The sequence below is a fragment of the Anopheles coustani genome, chromosome 3 (assembly GCF_943734705.1).
Source record: "Anopheles coustani chromosome 3, idAnoCousDA_361_x.2, whole genome shotgun sequence".
NCBI classification, from domain to species: Eukaryota; Metazoa; Arthropoda; class Insecta; order Diptera; family Culicidae; genus Anopheles; species Anopheles coustani.
In genome coordinates, this window is record NC_071288.1 from 8845484 (window position 1) to 8864798 (window position 19315).

Below are 19315 nucleotides of genomic sequence, written 5' to 3' on the forward strand. Positions count from 1 at the left end.
TCGATGATGTCCGAGAAGTGCCTTCCGTCTATGAGAACGTGGTCTATTTGGGAATATGTCTGCTGTGGTGATCTCCAGGTGTAGCTGAAACGAGGTTTGTGCTGGAAGAAGGTGCTACGGATGTTCATGTGCCTCGAGGATGCGAAGTTGATGAGCCGGAGGCCGTTGTCGTTGGTTAGCTGGTGGACGCTAAAGTTACCAATCGTAGGTTTATAGGCCTCCTCTCGCCCGACCTGAGCATTTAGATCTCCGATGACTATCTTCACATCATGTTGTGGGCAGCGGTCGTACTCCCTTTCCAGCTGCGTATAAAACGCGTCTTTGTCGTCATCGCTGCTCCCAAGGTGCGGGCTGTGCACATTTATAATGCTCAGGTTGAAGAAGCGTCCACGTATCCTCAACCTGCACATCCTGTCGTTGATCGGCCACCATCCGATCACACGCCTCCTCATAGCACCCATAACAAGGAACGCCGTACCGAGCTCGTGCTTGTCTCCACCACTCTGGTAGATCATGCAATCGCTACGGTAGGGGCGCTCCGAGACTCCTTTCCAGCGAACCTCCTGAAGTGCTACTATTTCAAAGCCGCGGGCTCTCACTTCCTCTGTGAGTATTCTGGTACTCCCGGGTGAGGTAAGAGACCTGCAGTTCCATGTACCGAGTTTCCAATCGTAGTCCTTTTTTCGTTGCGTGGGTCGGGCATGATTGGTCCAAATCGGGTATTCTTCGTGGTGACTATTCGTTGCAATTGTACAGAGGGTGGCTTGCAAGGCCTCTCCCTCCGCCTCCTATCTCGTCGGTGGAACAACGCATCCTAGCTGTTTTACGTCCCGTAGGGTGCCAGGACAGGGTGTACAGCCGCCCCTAACATGGGGAACAGACGCTGGTTCGAGCCGCTCCTAACATGGAGAACAGACGCTCGGGGATGAACTACTAGCAAGTAGCAGTCCATTCCCCCTCTCAATTCAGCCTTGCCGCCCATCCGCCCAAGGGGGTGGGTTTCCCCGTGTACCCAAGCTTGGATATTTAGGCGACAAGTTACCGTTCTGTACGTCGCGGACGTATTGAGTAGGAGTTGGGGAGGAGAGCCTATAGTAGCCTTCAGGAGGCGTCGGATCCAACCCTTTACAGAACATTTTTCCCAAACTTTCCCTCCAACACTGCTGCTTATTTATCATCGTTTCCGCGTGGTGTCGAATAGCACAAGACAGATTATTCAAAACTTCGAATGGAAGATTTGGGGAAAGTTCAAAGTGTATAGATTTCCTTACGCCAGCATAAGCTCTAGAGCTTGTTGAAACTTTGATCCACCCGCGCGTTCCTCGAACCACTCCGGCACTTTGGTAACCAAATGTGCTGAGTCTCGGCGTTCGCGCCGCGTTGTTCACCAGCCTGGAGTGTTCTCAAAACGTGTCGGCCGCTCTCTATGGCCCTCTTCATGATTCTTTTCCAGCCGACGCGCCCGAGACGGACATGAGAACCTAGACCACTAGCACCGGGATGGTACTTATAACGCCACCGCCTAGAGCGCCACTCCTCAGGCGTTCAGACCGGCGTACACGTCTTCACTTTCCGAGACGCCCATGTCCGCGCTGTCAAGTAGTCGCGCTTCATATCTACGCCACATTGGCTACGGAGCTACTCGACGAAAGTAGAGGAATGGAGCATAAACGGTCGGTGGTGATGGTGGTCCTTTAATCCCCGCAGGGTTCTTGAAAAACCTCCTGCCCCGAACCTTCAGACAATGCAGGGCCAGAAGAGCTTGAGCCGGCAGACTTTACGAAAGCACCATTAACTTCAGTTGCAGTTCGCTAGCCCATAGCGTACCGTGGGTTGCTCTTTCCCTCTCCGTTTTGCTAGCCGGTTTAGCCAATCTTACTTACGATGAAGGACACGGAAGGTTGACGCAGAACGGGCGCGAAGGTCCCTGACTTACGCTGACAAAGAAAGATCGAAGAAAATTGGAGTTGGAGAACCGAGACTTGCGCGTCGTTTTTGTTTTTTTTTTTGTGTGTCCATCTTCTCTCGATATACTTCACCAATCTTCATTCAAACTGCAATGGATATCATTCTGCGAAAAAAAAATGGCGCTTGAAACATGGTACAACGCTGGCCAAACGGCTCGGACGATGGATATTTATATCACTTCCAAAGTTTTGTTCCGATTTTTTTTCCTCACGCCACTTTGTACGATGTAAGATGATTGAAGTTTCCACTCGACGAAACGCATGCACACAATTCATCATTGTTCACCGGCGGTCCTCCAACGCGGCCGAGGAGGAGCAAATTGCACCGCCGGGGAATGAAGTTGAAGCTTTATTAGCATTGATGAGCTTTGGTCCAAAAGTTTCATTAAACTTTGCGGTTTTCTCTCTGTACCGCGGCCTGAGGTGGGACTTGGTGCGAGTTCCGTGAGTTATTGCACCATGGGCTAATCGACAGACGATTGTTTTTGCCTCGACTGGTGGTGGACTCCTCGTCTCCGCTGTTCCGGGGCTACTTTTTGACTTTGCCAGTGAACGATGGGAGTGCTTGAAAAACTTTGCAAACTGATGGACAGCCGGTAAGAAATGTGGAAAAATTAAAATCAACTCTTCGAGGCAGTGACCTGCCAACGCAGTTGGACATCGAACTTAATGTGGTTTATGAAACGTGGAGTTCTTTTCCACTCTGTTGATATCAATTGAAAAGAATGGTTGTAAACTTATAGATTAAGTTTGCAAACAAATATATTTTAAATCAAGCTAGAGTTGCAAAACCGTACCACAGTTCCATTTTTAACCTTCAAGTTCAATACCTTCTCCTTCTTCAAGGCTGTACAATTGATCTTCAGTGGGGCATTATTAACAGTGTTGAAGCGAAGCAGCTCAATATTTACGTGCTATAGACATCAGGCTGACAGTTCCGGAAGCCGTGTGAAATATTTTCTCAATCGTTTCGATCGATCAGCGGAAAAAGGAACCCGTCTCAACCTCCTCCCCACTCTGATGGTCGCCGGAAATGACATCGGCGACGGGGGTCGCGCAATTGGCAGAGAGAAAAATCTAATTAAATCCCCCTGCGGCACTTCAATTAAGCTTCGTGGTTCGCATTAACCGGTGCTACCGTGTATTAACCGCCCGGACCATCAGCGATTCTCCGTTGCCCAAGGGGGGTGCGCACCATTGGGCCAGGCGTTTGCGTTGTGTCCCTGCCCCTCGCAAAAGGGTCAGCCCAAAGGGAGCGGTTTTTTGCCTGCGGAAACAGAATGTACGCTGTATCATCGTGCACCGAAGAAACTGAGCTGTTGTTATTCCGGGAACGATTCCTCGAGCTCTGCCGATCCGTGTTGACAGCGGCTACAAATTGACATCGAATGATCGGACAGTTTTGCTGATTTTTTCCCCGCCTCTCGCCTCTGAAGTGGGAGGCGATGGAGTGGATGGTAGGGAGGGTTATTGATGCGATTCGGTCGGAAAAAGCACAGCAGATGACGATGGCGGCCGGCGTCGTGTAAGAATTCACGTAAAGAATTTCGCTCCGTTTGAAGCGCTGGAATCTTCTTCTGTCACGGACTATTCGCCTCGTAATGTATCAATCGTTTGTTTGCTGAACGTCGGAGCTAGCTAGCCATAACATCTAGTGGATGTGGATTTAAACGTAACCGTTCCTTATCGAACGGCAGATTCTACTACTTGGTGTTTTAAAAACAATCTCCTTATCTACCAAGTATTTTGGATTGCAGCGCCTCTAATCCAATACATGGTGGCATTATCGCACCAAATGGAATGGCTCGGAATTATGAGTATGTTTCCTTCTCCTTTTCGATGGCCTCAAATACCGTCTGCTTCTCAGCTCGTAAAGCCGAAAACAACAATTTAGCTCCAATTTGTTCCAGCTGCCACCAAAGCCGGAACGTTTGCCCCCGCGGGGACATTTTGTCGTTGTTTGCCAACTGTCCGCCACGTCAAATCGGGTCGCCATCGTTGACAACACGCAAGGGCGAGGGGGGGGGGGGGGGGCACAGTGGGTGTTTCGCTCGCGTTACCGATGCGCTGTCGATTATCGATAACGATCGGCATGTTTCCGGTTTCGATTTCGGTTCGGCTATCCAATACTTGCTTGCAGATTTTGCGTCGACACAACGACGGAGCAGGGAGAACCTTCTGGGGCTTGGGAGTAAGGGAGGCGGTGGTGTCGTGCCTGTTGCACAACCTGCGATTACGCAGCACCCGAATGGAGAACAGCATCAGATTCCACTCCGTCCCCCGTTTCGCTGGCCTTTTCGCACCCGTTGGCGCAGAAAATGGCGTACTGAAATATGGATATTATATCGAACGAAACCGTCGGCACCGAGAACCGAGAAGACGCAGGAGGGCACCGAACTTATCGTCCTGGCGACCCCAATCTCTCTGCCGACGTGCTCGTCTCCCGAACAGCGAGCTCGAAACGACCCGTCGTTCAATGACCGTCTGTCGTCCCGGCTGTGTGTGTGCCATCGTCGTCGGATGATATGTCACGTTTAATAACGATTATCTGTCTATAACGAGTGTTGGAACATGGTGCCGTTGACGGTCAGGAAGGGAAGGAAGAACCAGAACGTTCGCCGAGGGTGCTCCCTCTCATTCTTCGCCAAGCGTCCAAGGATTATGTTGCATTTTATTATATGCTAGCCGGAGTACAACGTTCCGTTTTTCACCACATCTGCCGAAAACAGACGCCAGCGTGTGTGTATAAGGGCGTAATCTTTTTCCTTCGATCGATCGAACACTTGCGGCAGGTTGGAAATGCAAGTAATCCACAACAACCGAACGGTAAGGTGCGCTCTCGTTTGCCAAGTTTCTTGTGGACGCAGGGAAACTCCAACCAAACAAAGTGATGATACTCTAGGCGGAGTGTCTAACGTTTGCACCGGGGCAGACGGTTCACTATGGAACAGGATACTATTTTGCATCTCCCGAGTTCGTTACGTGCCTGAACGTCTTCGATGTGATGAGTGTGTTGGCTAAGGACGACGCATTGGCACGCTCTAATTATTCATGCTGTACGGCGATAATCTAGCCATGCATCACGACGCTCCGGGTAACGTAATTCTTGGAGAGACCACCCCACAGAAATCCTGGTCGGACAGGAGTGGAATGGTGTTTGAATAGATGCAATTATTATTCTCACGAATCAATTCACCGCCGGGATACTCACCTTCGAAACCGGTGCAGACATCCCGGAGTGTACAATTATGTTAATGCCTTAATGCACACCGAACCTAATAGAGACGGCATGGTCTATACTTTATTCTGGTCGTAAATGTTTCATGATGGTATGGTTGAAACACTTTTAGATAAGAGTCGTCCCATATTAAACATTAAAAATACTTTCGAAGTATTTATTCCCCTTATTGGTGGTATGTTTGAACCTCCTGTCGGTGAAAAACATTTCATTGATGACAAACCAAATATTACTCAAACAAACATGCTGCTGACGGCAAATCCGCTTTGTGGACTGATGGCCCCCCCTTGATTCCAAACATTGATAGACACCGGTACAAAGTTCCGCTAATGTACGTTATTAATTTGCCTCAAAATAATGGATTCATTATACCGACATGTGGCGGGCGCGACTCCATGAGGTGTGGCAATGCACACTAACTAAAGGGGGCCCATTCGGCCATCCGGGACCCGATCTGTCATCTCGCGGATAATTAGCTTGCTGTCGGTGTGACGCACAGGCGAGCCGAACCTGCGGAACCTGTGCGAGACAATGTACGGCGCCAATGAGCGCTGAATGGGCAAACTAATTTGTTAATTATTTGCCAAATCAGAGGTTCCCCGGTTGAGCTGGTTGATTTTACGTTCCTTTTTTTTGCTGTTGTTGTTTTCATGTAGTGACACTGTTTTTCCACGCCCGGAAGTTGTACGCAGTGGCGTTGATTATTTGCCAGTCGCGTGAGGGTGAGGAGGAAGCGTTAGTGGAGTAAATAAAATGAACGAATATTATTGTGCAACTCTTTGTGTTGATGGCACCACGAGGTATCTCAGCCTCCCCCTGGACGTGAGCTCTTTAAATTGATATGCACAGGCCCTGCCAAAACTGTGAATGCAATTTTAATCATTGTACCCCTTTTTGCTAATTACCAGCGTGTGTTATGGCGTCGGGAACGTCGGTTGACTTTTTGAGGGGCAGACTTTTACGGAGCACCCATTTGCATTTGGTTGTGTTTCACATTTTCTGATCCACACCTCCAAAGAGATCCTCCGTAGTGCAGAGATGAAGGACTAATGATGTTCGCAGCCGATGTTGCCGGCACAAGTGCGCTCTAGCATTTCTCGGAAAATATTCCATCAAACCGGAACTAACCGGAACCCACCGCCCGATGTAATCCATGTATCATGTAGCACGATACACCGATATGAGCCTCCGCTTAGCTCGGCGCTTCTTAGTATGAAACGGCAAGGACTATGTGGCTCGAATGGAGCGTGTTGGAAGGTGAAATTTTCTAAAGCAGGATGTAGACTGCTGCTGCACACCTCGAACGATGGCATGTTCATGATGAAAAGGCATGGCGCACTTGAGGGTCTTGCATCTCGGTGCACAGTGAACCGACTAACATTACGCCTTCGGTCCTGCTCCTTACCCCTGGTGCAACTCTTTCCCTCCCGCCCTCCTTGGTCCGGATGAGTGTAACATTTCACCAAGACACTTTGAGTGCACGCAAAAAAGAGAACGTCACCGTATGGGACGCAACGGATCGGTTCCCTTTGAACTACGACCCAAGGAACGGCTCAGGTGAAAGTTGTTATTTTTCACCATTGCGACACGGGCGAAATTCTGCCTCGCCCGGTGTCCGTAATGCAAAGTCCCTGTAAAAGACGACGGTGTGCCGACGGTGGAGGGCTCAAATTTGCTCATCGCAGCCAGCCATAATCAGCCAGGTCCACCCTCGTTGTGTTTCCTTCCGCTTCCTTTGCTGATGGCCCGAACCGGATCCCTGCCCAACGAGGCCTGGCAAATAACAAATAAACGACCGACAGAATGCTCACATCCGGGCGGACTTCTCGATTCCCCTCCCCCTCCTCCGCCCCCTTTTGGGCTGCTGTGTCTGTGCAGTCGAGTGCGGGCGGCGGAAATCCGAAGAAAAGGATATGCTAACGACGTAATTATCTGTTCATAGCTCAATGCATGCACCAACCTGGGGCACCCGGGGGAAGACCTTTCCAGGAGGGACGCATCTTCGCACACACACACACACACACAACGAACGACGCTGTGCAATCTTTTTACAGCCTTCTGGTGGGAGATTTTCTTCGTTTCGTTCTGCATCCGTCGTCGACACGAGCTGCCAAAGGACCTTTCCGGTGGGAGAGGCACGTGTTAGGCTGTTGTGTTTGGGAGCACGAGCAGGTTGAGGGTTTCACGCTCGATTAACTACGTTTGGCAAAAGTGGTACCATCATGAATGTTTCCCTCCGACTCCGAAGAGTGGAAGCTTAGGTTCCGGATTATTTGTAAGAAATTGCTTCCAATGAGACCACACCCGGGGCCGTCTCGCTGACTTCTCCTTTGACTTCCTACGCGGGCTGTTCGATTGATGCTGTTGGGGCTCGGTTCTACGGGCTCGGTCAGCGGCGTAACCGTGTGCTGCCCCCGGTCCCATCGACCTGCACGTCTGAAGTGAGCCGTTGCCCGTGATGTGAATGGCTTTTGCTGAAATCAAACCCTCCCAGCCCCGAAAGGGAAGCTTTCGGCATCTATTATTAGCTTCGTTCCGTTTCGAAATCTCCGGAGACGGAATCCAGTGGGCAACCCCACCCTCAAGGTCCCTTCCGTTTCGTTGCGCCTGCTTTATGTTGTTGTTATAATATTGCACACTCTCCATGCGGAGCAGGGATCGCTACGGATCGCTGAACAGTTCGCCGAACTTTCCATCTTCGCTTCTACCGTTGGCGTTAATCATACATTCAATATAGATTCCCATTCCAATCCCATCCCGCCTCCTTCCTCCTGCCTGCATTGGATCCATCCATCCACCACCCACCGATGCGTTCGATCCGAATGGAACCGATCAGAATATTTTCCACCTTCCAATCGGTTGGTAATATTCTCTCCCTCGTTTGCTCGCCGTGCTTGGGATAAGTTCGCACCCTTCCACCAACCATTTCCCCCCATTCCCCCTTCCCCGCGTGTGCCCGCACTCGTGAAACCGGTTTGCTCGGAGCAGGTTCCTCGCGGGAACCTCGGTCGAACGATTCGGTCAGGTTCAGTGTGTGCCGCGGCTTTGGCCTTCCATTTGTCTTACTTCAAACACTGAATGCAGGGGGGGAGGGGGCAGGGCGGGCTTATCATACTGCCTCCCCCTTCCGCGACGTGTGCAAAAAAAAAATACCGGTTCCGGCGCAACCGGCGTGCCACAAAACATATGTAAAACCGCGATAAATAAAATCCCAATTCCCGCGCGCCCTTCTTCGCGTACGATATATCGCGCGAGGCGAAACCGTTTAACGGAGGGGGTGCAGGAGGGATTTTTCAAAACGCGTTGGATTTCGGGAGCATATTTATTCACGCATCGTTGGGTAGAGGTTTTCGACAAACAAAAAAAAGTCAAACAAGAAATAATAAGAACAAAAGTTGCCAACGACGCCATCTCGGGGCGCACACTCGTTTTATTCGCGGAACCCACGGACCGTTTGCTCAACAGGTTCCAGGGATGCTCGAAAACCCGGTTCTCAAGCCAGCCGGCCGGGTGGAGCTGGCAAAACAGGAACCTTCGTCGGACGTTCACCTTCCGGTGGGCCAAACCATTCGCTCCGCCTTCCCCCGAGGCAGGCAAATTTTTGGCAGCGATTTTGTAAAAGTGACTTCATTTGGAAGAGATTATATTTCAAATCATCAGCGCCCCCAGCGTGCCATCTGGCCACCTTAAGCAGCAGCGCCTTGGTGTGTCGCTCGTTGCCAACCGTCGCGTTGCAAGTCGCCTTCGAACGATTCGCGCGCGGTGTTGAGTAGCGGACATAAATTTCGTTCCACACTTTGGCGTGGTCTTCGCTGTTCGCATTCGCTAATCTGCCCTAATCTGGACCACGTTCGGCTAATGCTCTGTTGTTTCTAGCCGTTTAGAACATTCTCCGGCGACAGCTTCCGTTCCGCTGCGATGGTCCAACGGGTGGTGGCCAACCTGGAGAGGCGAGGTGGGGGAGAAAGCGACCGCGGATGGTAATTAATAACAGTTTAAGCTCACCGGGAAACGCGAGTTTAACTGCCAATCAAACAATCTAAAGCGCCTCTGTCGGTATCTCTAATTGGTTTCGCGGCGCCGGGACCCGGGTCGGGTGGGTGTGGGTTTTGGATCCTCGGTGGGGGGAGGATTCATTTGCAGATTTTTGTTTCGCCACGTTTTTTGTTTTGTTGCCCTGTCGTTCGTCCGTAATTCCGATTAGCGGCAGAGGCGCGTAGGCAAATATTTGAGGAGATTATTTGCGCCATATATATCTGCGCCCGTGTATTAGCTCATTTGATCCGTTTTGTTTCATGTTTGCTCGTTGAACTAGAGCCGTTCGTAATCCTTAAAGCTGACAGGCCGATGTTGCGGTTAGCTGATGTTTGGTTAACGGTTTTGTGTGCTTAAATCGGTACAGATAGAATCACGCAGGTAATGCCCGCTTGCAATCGTGCAATCCTGCGATTGTTTAACCAACAAACGTTATCCTTTTCCCGAGAAGATAAGGTAGCGAGAAAAGATACAGTTGTTCAACAACTGTTCGCTCAAAATGATTGTAGATTATACATTGATGGGAACTAAATACAGGGATTTTCAGATGATATCATAACAGTAGCAGCATTTATTCCAACTGCAGCACATGATATTCCAACTGCATCAGTTGATTTTATAACGCAATCATGTATATTATAACTGTGTCAGTTGAAATCAGAATAGTAGCATTTTAAATTATAAAGTTGGTATGGCAGGTCGAGCGATGTACGCAATTAGCAAGGTAGTTCAACATATCAGGTGAGTTCATTTCGCATGAATCGCTTCAATTTCATTAGAACATGAAAGGAATTTTTAAACAAGCAGTGCTGATTAATTTTCTTGTTGACTGCATGTCATTTTTTTACTTATTTTGGTGAGCAATTTCGTTCCAAAGAAATCGAAGAGTTATGAACCCACCTGATATGTAGTTCAACCTTGGGCTTTATAATATAAAATGCTACTATTCTGAGTTCAACTGACACAGTTATAATAAACAAGATTGCGTTATAAAATCAACTGATGCAATTGGAATATCATGTGCTGAAGTTGGAATAAATGCTGCTACTGTTATGATATCATCTGAAAATCCCTGTAAGCCCATAAATTTGTTTGTTACGAATGTTCATTACGAAATCAACAACTACTCATAATTAGTTCCAAACAGATAACAAACTTTGAAAAGCTTCTCAGTACAGCAGTCGGTCCATATTGTAACACATAACTTTTAATAAACTCAGCTTCATTAAATGGAATTGGTTCTCCCATTGCTACTGCAATGCAATCAACATAGAATGTCAACAGTAAACTTCATGCTTCTACGGAAATAATTTCTCTCCGGTCATGACTGTAAACTATCTAAAAACAAACTGCTCCTTCTGCTACCGGGTTCTGTGCCAACCAAGATGAGGCTGGATTAGATACTTCCACTCTTCACCTGTCCGGCTCGTTGTATATCGTGCTACTAAATGGTGTACTCTTTCAAACGATCGATTTTCCGGAAAAGGGGGAGAGAGAAAACCCCCTGTCCAGCAATGGATGCAGTCGCTTTACCGTCGACCCCACGGCAAGGCGTCGGATTACATGTTCCGGTTGGGCTCCAGGAACCGAGCAAACAATGGAAAACCACGACACCAAGAGCATCGTCAACAACTTTTTATCGACCTACTAGAGGCTAGCGGGACGCTGGCGGCCGGAGGGAGCCGAAAATTCAAAGACACAAACGAAGAACAAATTATGAAAAACCACCGGAGCAAAGAGCATCATCATTGTCATCATCACCGGCATCATCGTCGTAGTAGTAGTAGTCATCGCTGTCGTCGAACAAAAGCATGGCACCACCCAAGCATGGCGAGCGGCTTGCCCCTTGCCCCACCCCCCGGTTCGGTTTTTCCGATTTTCGGTTTCGAGATTTTCCCGCTTTTCAACTCGGTTCTTAGCTCCTTCAGCCCGGAGACCGGTTAAGATACAGCCAGTGTCTGGTCTGGTGGTGGTGAACCCGGTTGCCACGGGTCGTTTCTCTTTTTTTCTCTGCTAGGAATTATGATCTTTTGCCAAGTGCACCCTGTCCCGCCCGCAACCCGCCCGGTGGCATCTCCATTCGGGACGGAATTTGAATTGTTTCTTGCATCGACCTCGGTCGGTCGGACGAGTAGGAAAGGACTTCGGGCAAGGTTGGAGTTCTTACGAGATGTACCTTTGGGGTTTCTTTGCCCGTTCTTTTGTCTTTGGTTTTGTTGATTTTTTGCTCCCAGAACGATTCCATCTCCAACACAGCAGCTTTTCGGAGCGTTTGTTTCGTTGACTGCGAAAAATTTATCGTTTGCCTATGAGAAGACGAACTGTGCTTTCACATAATCATCGCCGTCCAGAGCCGTTCTTTAACAGCACTGCGGTGCAATGCAGACAAGTTTGGGCTCCCTTCTATTCTCTCTCTCTTTCTCCATTGACTTCTTGCACGCTGCATTTTCCCTCGCAAGGTTTACCTATTATGGAGCGACTGCTTTGAAGTCCAGTAAATAACCGAACAAAAGTGAAAGATAATTTCAAACCACTTTTTACTTAGTCTCGCGCACGGTGGAGACCCGTTTCATTGTGGCTTCAACAAGTTGCGGTTGCACTAATGCGCTTCAATTTTGTGCTCCTTAATTAACACGAATGCATGTACGAGGGTGCAAAATAGACTTTGTTAACGGGATGAAGGGGTGTTGGAAATTGTATGGAGTATGAAACAAAGGCGGGATTTATGTTACAATCAAAGAAGGACTTTTTTGTAGGTTTCTTTCTCAATACCACTTTTATTGCTCATGCTTTGTAAAGTTTTCGTTTGAAACGTTTTATCCCAACGATTATGCATGTTGCAATTTGGTACATAAAATATAACGTTCGAAAAATACCACACCACCGCCGATTCGTTTTTATTGCAATATGCATAATTTTACACCGCACCGTTTTGCAGATTGAGGTATGCAGATTTCGAACACAGAATTCCCCCACGGGTTAACGTTTCCCCCCCCCCCCTCTCCACCCCCGCCACGCTGTCAATGTCATCCAAAAGTGAATGCACCTTCCATAAACCGATCCGGTGCGCAGATAAGCTGCTTAAAATGTATGCATCCTCCCGTGCTCAGGTCCTCCGGGATGCGCCCCCTCCTTCACCTTCAATCACCGCTCCGGTGCCCTTTTCTTCATCGATGATTACTATAATTTAGCGTCGGTTAAACCTTCGTCCGTTCCCCCGGCACACACTCTTCCCGTTTCCCGGCACCCTTTTTCACGGACGGCGTATCGTGGGAAGTCGGTTTCCGAGAGCGAATATATGTATATTCGCTGCATCGGTGCGATACGATCACACGAAATTGTTCCGAGCAATTGCTGCCCGCCAGCAGGGAGCAGGGATCTCGTCCCGGTTGCAGCACTGAGTGAAGGGTTCTGGCAAACGGATGCTCTGGAACGGTGTGGAACGTGCGAGAACACTGCTTGATCCCTATCAGAAACGCAAAAAAAACCCGAAGAACTCTGCACTCACCGGGACTTCCATCATCCCGGGCGTTCCCTGTCGGTGGCTGCCGAAGATTGATGTCGCCGTTCGAGGCTGCGGGCTACTTCCCATCGCGCGTTACGTTTTGAAACATGCCCTGCTCGAAACCAACGGTGAGGGGGGGAGCAGGGGGCCTTGTTTCGTTCGATATTTATCCGAGGAAAATGTGTACCTTATTTTACACGAGCAAAATAATTTGCAATTTCAAGGTGTGCAGTGTGCCCGGCCCGGCTGGAATATTCTATATATCTTTCCCCGTTCGGTGAAGTATTGCAATAGTTTTGTCTTGAGGTCGCCAGCTTGCGTCAGCACACTCACAGGGATAGGGGGGAGGGATGCCTATTTTCGCGGGCAATTCTCATCAATCAGCTAGCGCAAGCTTTGAAGCCGCACACTTAATCCACAATTACCCCGGCCAGCCCTGCCGAGTCGATGTGAAGAAATTGCAATGGCGGCCAAAATGGAGGTCAAATGACGAGCAATGGCGTGTGATCATTGACGTCAACGGTGCGAGATTCAAGGGATTCTATTTTGGAATGCACTAGGTTGCGCTCCGAACGAGACGATTGAAATTGATATTTGACAAGTGCAGGAGAATGTGTTGCTTTTTCGAAAACTTTCTACATACTTTGTCAGTCGATACAAAATGTATATTGTAACGTTTCAAGTTTGTATCCGACTGCGCAAACAGATGTTTCCAGTACGTAGGGAAGCTACCGTTTTTATTTGTGCTTTATGACCCCGCACTTCTAACGGTCGGTGCCGCGTGATTCCGTTATGCTGCATCTGTTGCGCTCTACCGATGCAAAACGTTTCTTCTTCTCTTTCCTTCGCTCGCCAACAACTGGACGGACGCGCGTTACCATCAGCATAAGCAGCCATAAAACCCTAGCATATACTCCCCCCTGGCCGCCGTAAATATGATCTCTCCGGTTCCCCGACAAGGTTGCATCACTGCTCCAACTGACGGAAAACGGTGGATGGATGGAGGGAAGAAGCAAACAAAAAACACACAACCCATCCCCGACTCACTAACCAGCTGAAAAACATAAATAAATCGCTGCGGAAGCCGGGCGGGATGAGCGCATGCAATATCAAATCGCTTAGCATAATGGCTGCGATTGCCTACGCGCAGAAAGCCGTAACAGTGCGCAGAAAACTATCGCCGCAGAACGGGGCGAGAGGAGAAAAAGAAATGAGAATTGAAACCCAAACGTACTCTGCGAGGAAAAACAAACTTCCTCGTTCATTCATCAAAAGTCGAGACGAGGAAAAATGACGCCATAGTCGAAAAAAAGTCTCAGAAATGCTAGCGTCATTTCAACACGCAGCAAATGTGAAGCGCTTTATGAATTGCGATGCCTCTCTGTTTTCCCGCCCCGAAGAAAAGTCAACGGCGTTGTTCCTCTTGTGAAACTTTGTTTTTTTGTCAAGTGCCAGTTTCGGCTAAGTGGCTCTAGTTAGTAGTTTTTCGTCTGCCTTTGCTCATCACGTTGGTGGAGAGCATGACCGACATGGGCGATCCTCCCGTAATCCATTGTCGAATATGCATGTTACGCACGGCCCAGTTCACCGCGTTTTGCTTCTTGGAGGCGATGAAAATTTTGCTGCAAAAAATGCGACAAATCAAATTTTTTATGGTTTCTTTCCCCAACCCAGCAGAATTTTGAGGGCTGCCCCGCGTTAGACTGAGAAAAATGGTAATAAATGGTTTTTCCCACACCGAAACAATGTGGCAGGGTTACACCATTTTCCCGGAGCCGTCGAAAAAAAACAAGAAGCCCAACGAGGTCACAAGGCCCACTCCGACCAAGCAGTTTTCCTCTTCGCCTTTCGGGCCGAAAAGAAAACAGTGGAAAGAAAAGAAAACGAAATCGGGACACACACACACCGTGCTTAGGCTGGGCCAGAAGAAGTCTCTTGACGGTGGTGATATGATATCGCAAACCCGAAACCCTCTCTCTCCACCGGGAGCTGCACGTTTGTTATAGAGCCATTGTGCAAACGTTTGCTTTGGCTAAAGTTGCAGTTGTTTTGAAAAATGATGTTGTTTATAAATATTGAATTAGATTAGAAACTGATACGGGAGGCAAACGCGGCACGTGTGCGGAGTTTTGTGTAATGTCTCTCGGTGTGCACCGTTTCCAAGCTTTACTTTAAGGGACGATGTTTATGCACGCAAAAGTTTGTGCAATGGAAACCGCGTTTGTATTTTGTGTTGTCATTCGATTGCTCCCTTCGTAGCTTACTTATACGCGCCGAAGAAAGCTTTCCGTAAAGTGAGACGCTTCTGCTTGGTGTTAACCTACTTCCTAATCAAATGTGCATACTTAGACAACGGCAAAGTTTCGCTCGGCAGGATGTTGTGTGTTTTTGTGGTTGTTTTGTACATAAATAAACATGACATACAGCGCGTTCTAGGCCGCACCGAGGCGTAGCACGTTCTGCAATCAATGAGCGCACGGAAGCAGCGTACGACATATCTGTTGGTTTTCCATTACGCCTCGCCAAAGGCACCCGACGGTGGGGGGTTTCGCGATCCGGGATTAGCACGGAGCGTGCAGTGAATCTCTTTCTCCTCATCCAACTCGATGGCTCGATCTCCAGTGAACCGTTCGGGCGGATCGGAATAAACATGCTGCTGCACTGCCAGGGCCGTAGCATAACCAGCCATACACATGCAGCAGCGCCATGCTCAGTCACGCGTACCATCATCTCACAAGCATCGGCTGGGTTTCGTGTTTTGATCGCAACACTGCGTTCACGCTTCCTCTCGCACGGACTATGTGTTTATGATGTTGAATCTGACTGTTGCACGCGCCACCAGGCCGCGGCCGTTGCTTTAAATTATGCTAAACGAAACGATTACCGAGGCGAAGGTGTTGTAATCTTCATGCTTCACTCCGCGGCTGGCATGCCGCGTTATTCTCGCTACCCCCTCCGGGCACATTCTGGCCGAAAGTTGGTTGCGCAAAACTTGCCTGATAAGCGCCTGGCAGTTGTGGCGGCTGCTCGATAGTAAACATTTTTCAGCAGCTGTCACCGGGTGTTGGTGCTGCCGAAACTTTCTAATTAATTATCACCAGACAAATGTGGGTGTTAAATATTATGTTGGAAGCACATTTTTGATGGTTTTTCATAAAGTTATAAAACATTATTTTTTGCAAGGAAAAGTTCGGCACTTTGTTTTAAAGTTTAAATGTTGCAATTTACCTACGCTGCCCATATTCGCATATCAGTCCCATTTGACTTATCATCACTTTTGAGTTAGGCCCATTAATAATGTTCATTTTCAATATATTTCCGACAAAATATCTCAAAGTGGCTATTTAGTGCATGCAAATGTGAAAAAAATACCAAACTGGCGGCGTCCCGTATTGAAAGTAACCACATAACAGTCCCCTATATGATTTCTTTCCTGAAATTAAAGAAAAGTTATAGTTATTGAAACTTCAACAATTTTGTAATGTAAAGTAACATCCAATTGTGGTCCTCCATCATCAAATTGATTCCGCAGGGTTTTATTTTTCAATAAATTCACCTCGTGTTGGCGTTGGAAAATCTCACCTGGCGACTCCATGGAGTGCTATTTATGATAATTGTTCGTCCAACAAACGCCATGGCCCGCCCATTTCCCACATTTCCACCCGATGATGGTGATCATGGGTCAGGTTGCGCGGTCACAGGCATGCCGGCTGTACCGGTTCGCACAATTGTGACACACGTACGCTATGCATATTGCAACACCTGCCACACTTTTATGCTCCCGCACCAATCACAACACTAAATACCAGCCCACCGGAACAACAGCGTCAAACACGTCACGGAGCACTTCAGAAGGGATTTGTTGTGTGTGGGGAGGGGAGGTGATGGGAAATAATGTACAACTTCCTTCTCCAATTGGTGTTCATAAACATTCGCCCGGGATTAATTATTAGCGAGGTGTCCTTTTGCCGGAAAATCCCTTGCCAGTTCCCTTTTTATTTCACCCGAGCACAAGCTCCCGCCAACTCTCGGTGTATTTTATTTATGAACCATACGATCGACCGATAAACCCCATGTAGTGTTTGTTGACCTCCTGACCATCCCCCTCCCTTTCCTAACATACGCACAAAACATGCATCACAGAGCGACTATTGTTTGCTGTGGAATTCTCAGCCGGCGCTGGATGCTGGAATTCCACTCTCACTTTTCCGCAGGGTGGAAAACTTAATGAAGAATTGATTTTCCGGTAGGTGGCTTTTCGCCGCGTGCCACGCCACGCCGCCCGCAACCCGACCCTCTGGGCGCTCGGTCGGATTCCAACGCTCATGTTTTAAATTGTTCGTGGCTCGTGTGTTGATGTCGGACGTTGTGTTCGGAGTGCGCGAGTCCGCATGTTTTGTCTTTCTGGCATACCTCGTTGCCACCGACGGACTGAGTGTTCAGTCGGGCCTTAATTGAAGGCTTTCGTTTCTGCTACTGGAATGTGTTTTAGTATACAATTCAGTCGTCTGAAGTTTAAAGCTTGTATTCCTGAAATGCTACAAATTACAAGTTGATTAGTTTTTAAATGTTGAAATCATAGTTCGATGTTGGAATAAATCACATAACTGACATTTGTTTTATCTGATTCCATATTTCTTCCAGGTCCATTGCGTTCGTCTAAGGAAAAGTCCATCCTTCGAGTTACGAACCCCGCAGCTAAAGATAACGAAGGTAAGCCAGTGTTTTTATTATTGGATCATAATATTCTAGCTTCTATCGCCATCCATATTTTCTCACCATGAGTCCAATTAGAATCACACGGCAGAATGGGTCCTTCATTGTAGTACTCTTTTTCCTCGATGCGCTGCCAATGATGATCCTCAAGATCCTGGTCAGATAAGTCGATCGAGATAGGCACACCGAGTTAAAAGTTTTACAATACCCTATCCATGGCAGAACTCTTCATTTGTCAACGGGAAGGAACGGGTTTGCTAATGGGCAAACAAGCGGCGAGCGCGATCGTCTTCTGAAATGATTAATGGAAAGGCTAATGGAACTGGACCGTGCGCGCGCTCCCGTAAGGTCAACCGAAGAAAAGTTGAATATTAATTGGCTGCCAGGCGATGATGACAAATGTGTTCGTCCTAATGACGCACCGGGCCACAAACAATCACTGCGGTTCGGCTTATGGTTTACCCTCTCCCCGGTTATCGACCGAATTGCTCGTAAAAATGAATGAAGACATCGTCCGTCCAGGATGGTTTGTGAAATATGGCTATGAATAGCCATTTCTCTAATTATAGCTAAGAACGATTCGATAGGGTGGAATACGTTCACTCTCAATGAATGGAATTACATTCTTATCTGTAAAGTATGGAACAAGGCTATGTTGTTTGAGTTGAATTACATCAATCAGGTGGTGAATCGTTGCTTGTTTATTTTGACAAATTTATTTACTACGAAAGAGATGATTTAGTATGTTTTTACTCATCTGAAACTTAATTTAATCATCAACAATACCCTAGAACATGAAGTACTAGAGAGTTTCACCAAAAAAGTAACATTAAATAATAAACAAACAAGCTTATTGCACAGTAAAAGATGCATTCCAAACACGTTGTATTAAAGTCGTAGGAAAGACGTGGAATTATACTGTGCATAAAATAAAACACTCCTATCAGGTGATGTATTTCATCCCGTTTTAGCTCCACTCCATTTCGAACAACATGCCCGTGCACCGGTAAAAGTTACTAATGGAATGAATTAATTTTTCCTCTCTTTGTCTCGGAGTCCTTGGGAGCCTTGCTCGATCGATGACACTCAGTCGACACCTTTTCATCGCCTTCAATCTCGTTCAAATCGTCGCCTCACGCACAGACTACTTTTTCTTCGTCGTTTCCCATTAAACGCGCCATCACTTGATATCATTCGTCTTTTTTCTCCGTACCGCATTGGGGAGCGCATTCAATCGCAAAACGTTTCACTATAAATCACTCCGCTCGGGTAGGAAAGTACCGGGCGCATTTCGAAACTTAATATAATTAACGAATAAATCACGATAGGACACAGATACAGGTACTCTTTGTGTCCTTTCACTGGCAATTTTTACATCGCCCGTTCGTTTTGAACAATGTACTGTGCTTCTATTTTTCAACACTTACTCAAATTGGTAAATATTTCCCTTAAACTGTTATTTGCGAAATTAAATTTCAGTTCGGCGAATAATGTTTTGGTTAAAACTTTTCGTCAACCAATACTTTGAAAATAAACACGATGAATTTCGATCCAGCAGGCTTGAAGATCAATCCATCAAACCCCTTTTCATTGTCCCACCGCCGGAAGTCGGGGGAATATCAATTCAAGAAATGAATCCCCGAGAAACGAGGAAAACCACCAGAGTCGGGCTAAGCGACCGGGCGGGCCCTGGCAAGGCATAAGATATTGCGCCGCAAAATAGAACAAAAACAGGCGGTATAAATTAACTGGAAAATAAATCTGTTTACCTGCCGAACGGGAAAACGCGATTCCCAGCACACGCCCACGTCACGCCAGATTGAAAGTTCGCGATTTGACCCGCCAAACGGGGTT

General features: G+C 47.8%; 1 long non-coding RNA gene across 1 annotated transcript in view; it reads left to right on the forward strand.

The window, feature by feature from the left end:
• Positions 1 to 19315, forward strand: part of LOC131260723 (uncharacterized) — a 63575-nt gene that overhangs the window by 14593 nt on the left and 29667 nt on the right. The window contains exon 2 of the long non-coding RNA XR_009178170.1: positions 17390 to 17458. This is a non-coding gene — a long non-coding RNA (uncharacterized LOC131260723). The remainder of the gene's footprint in view (positions 1 to 17389; positions 17459 to 19315) is intronic.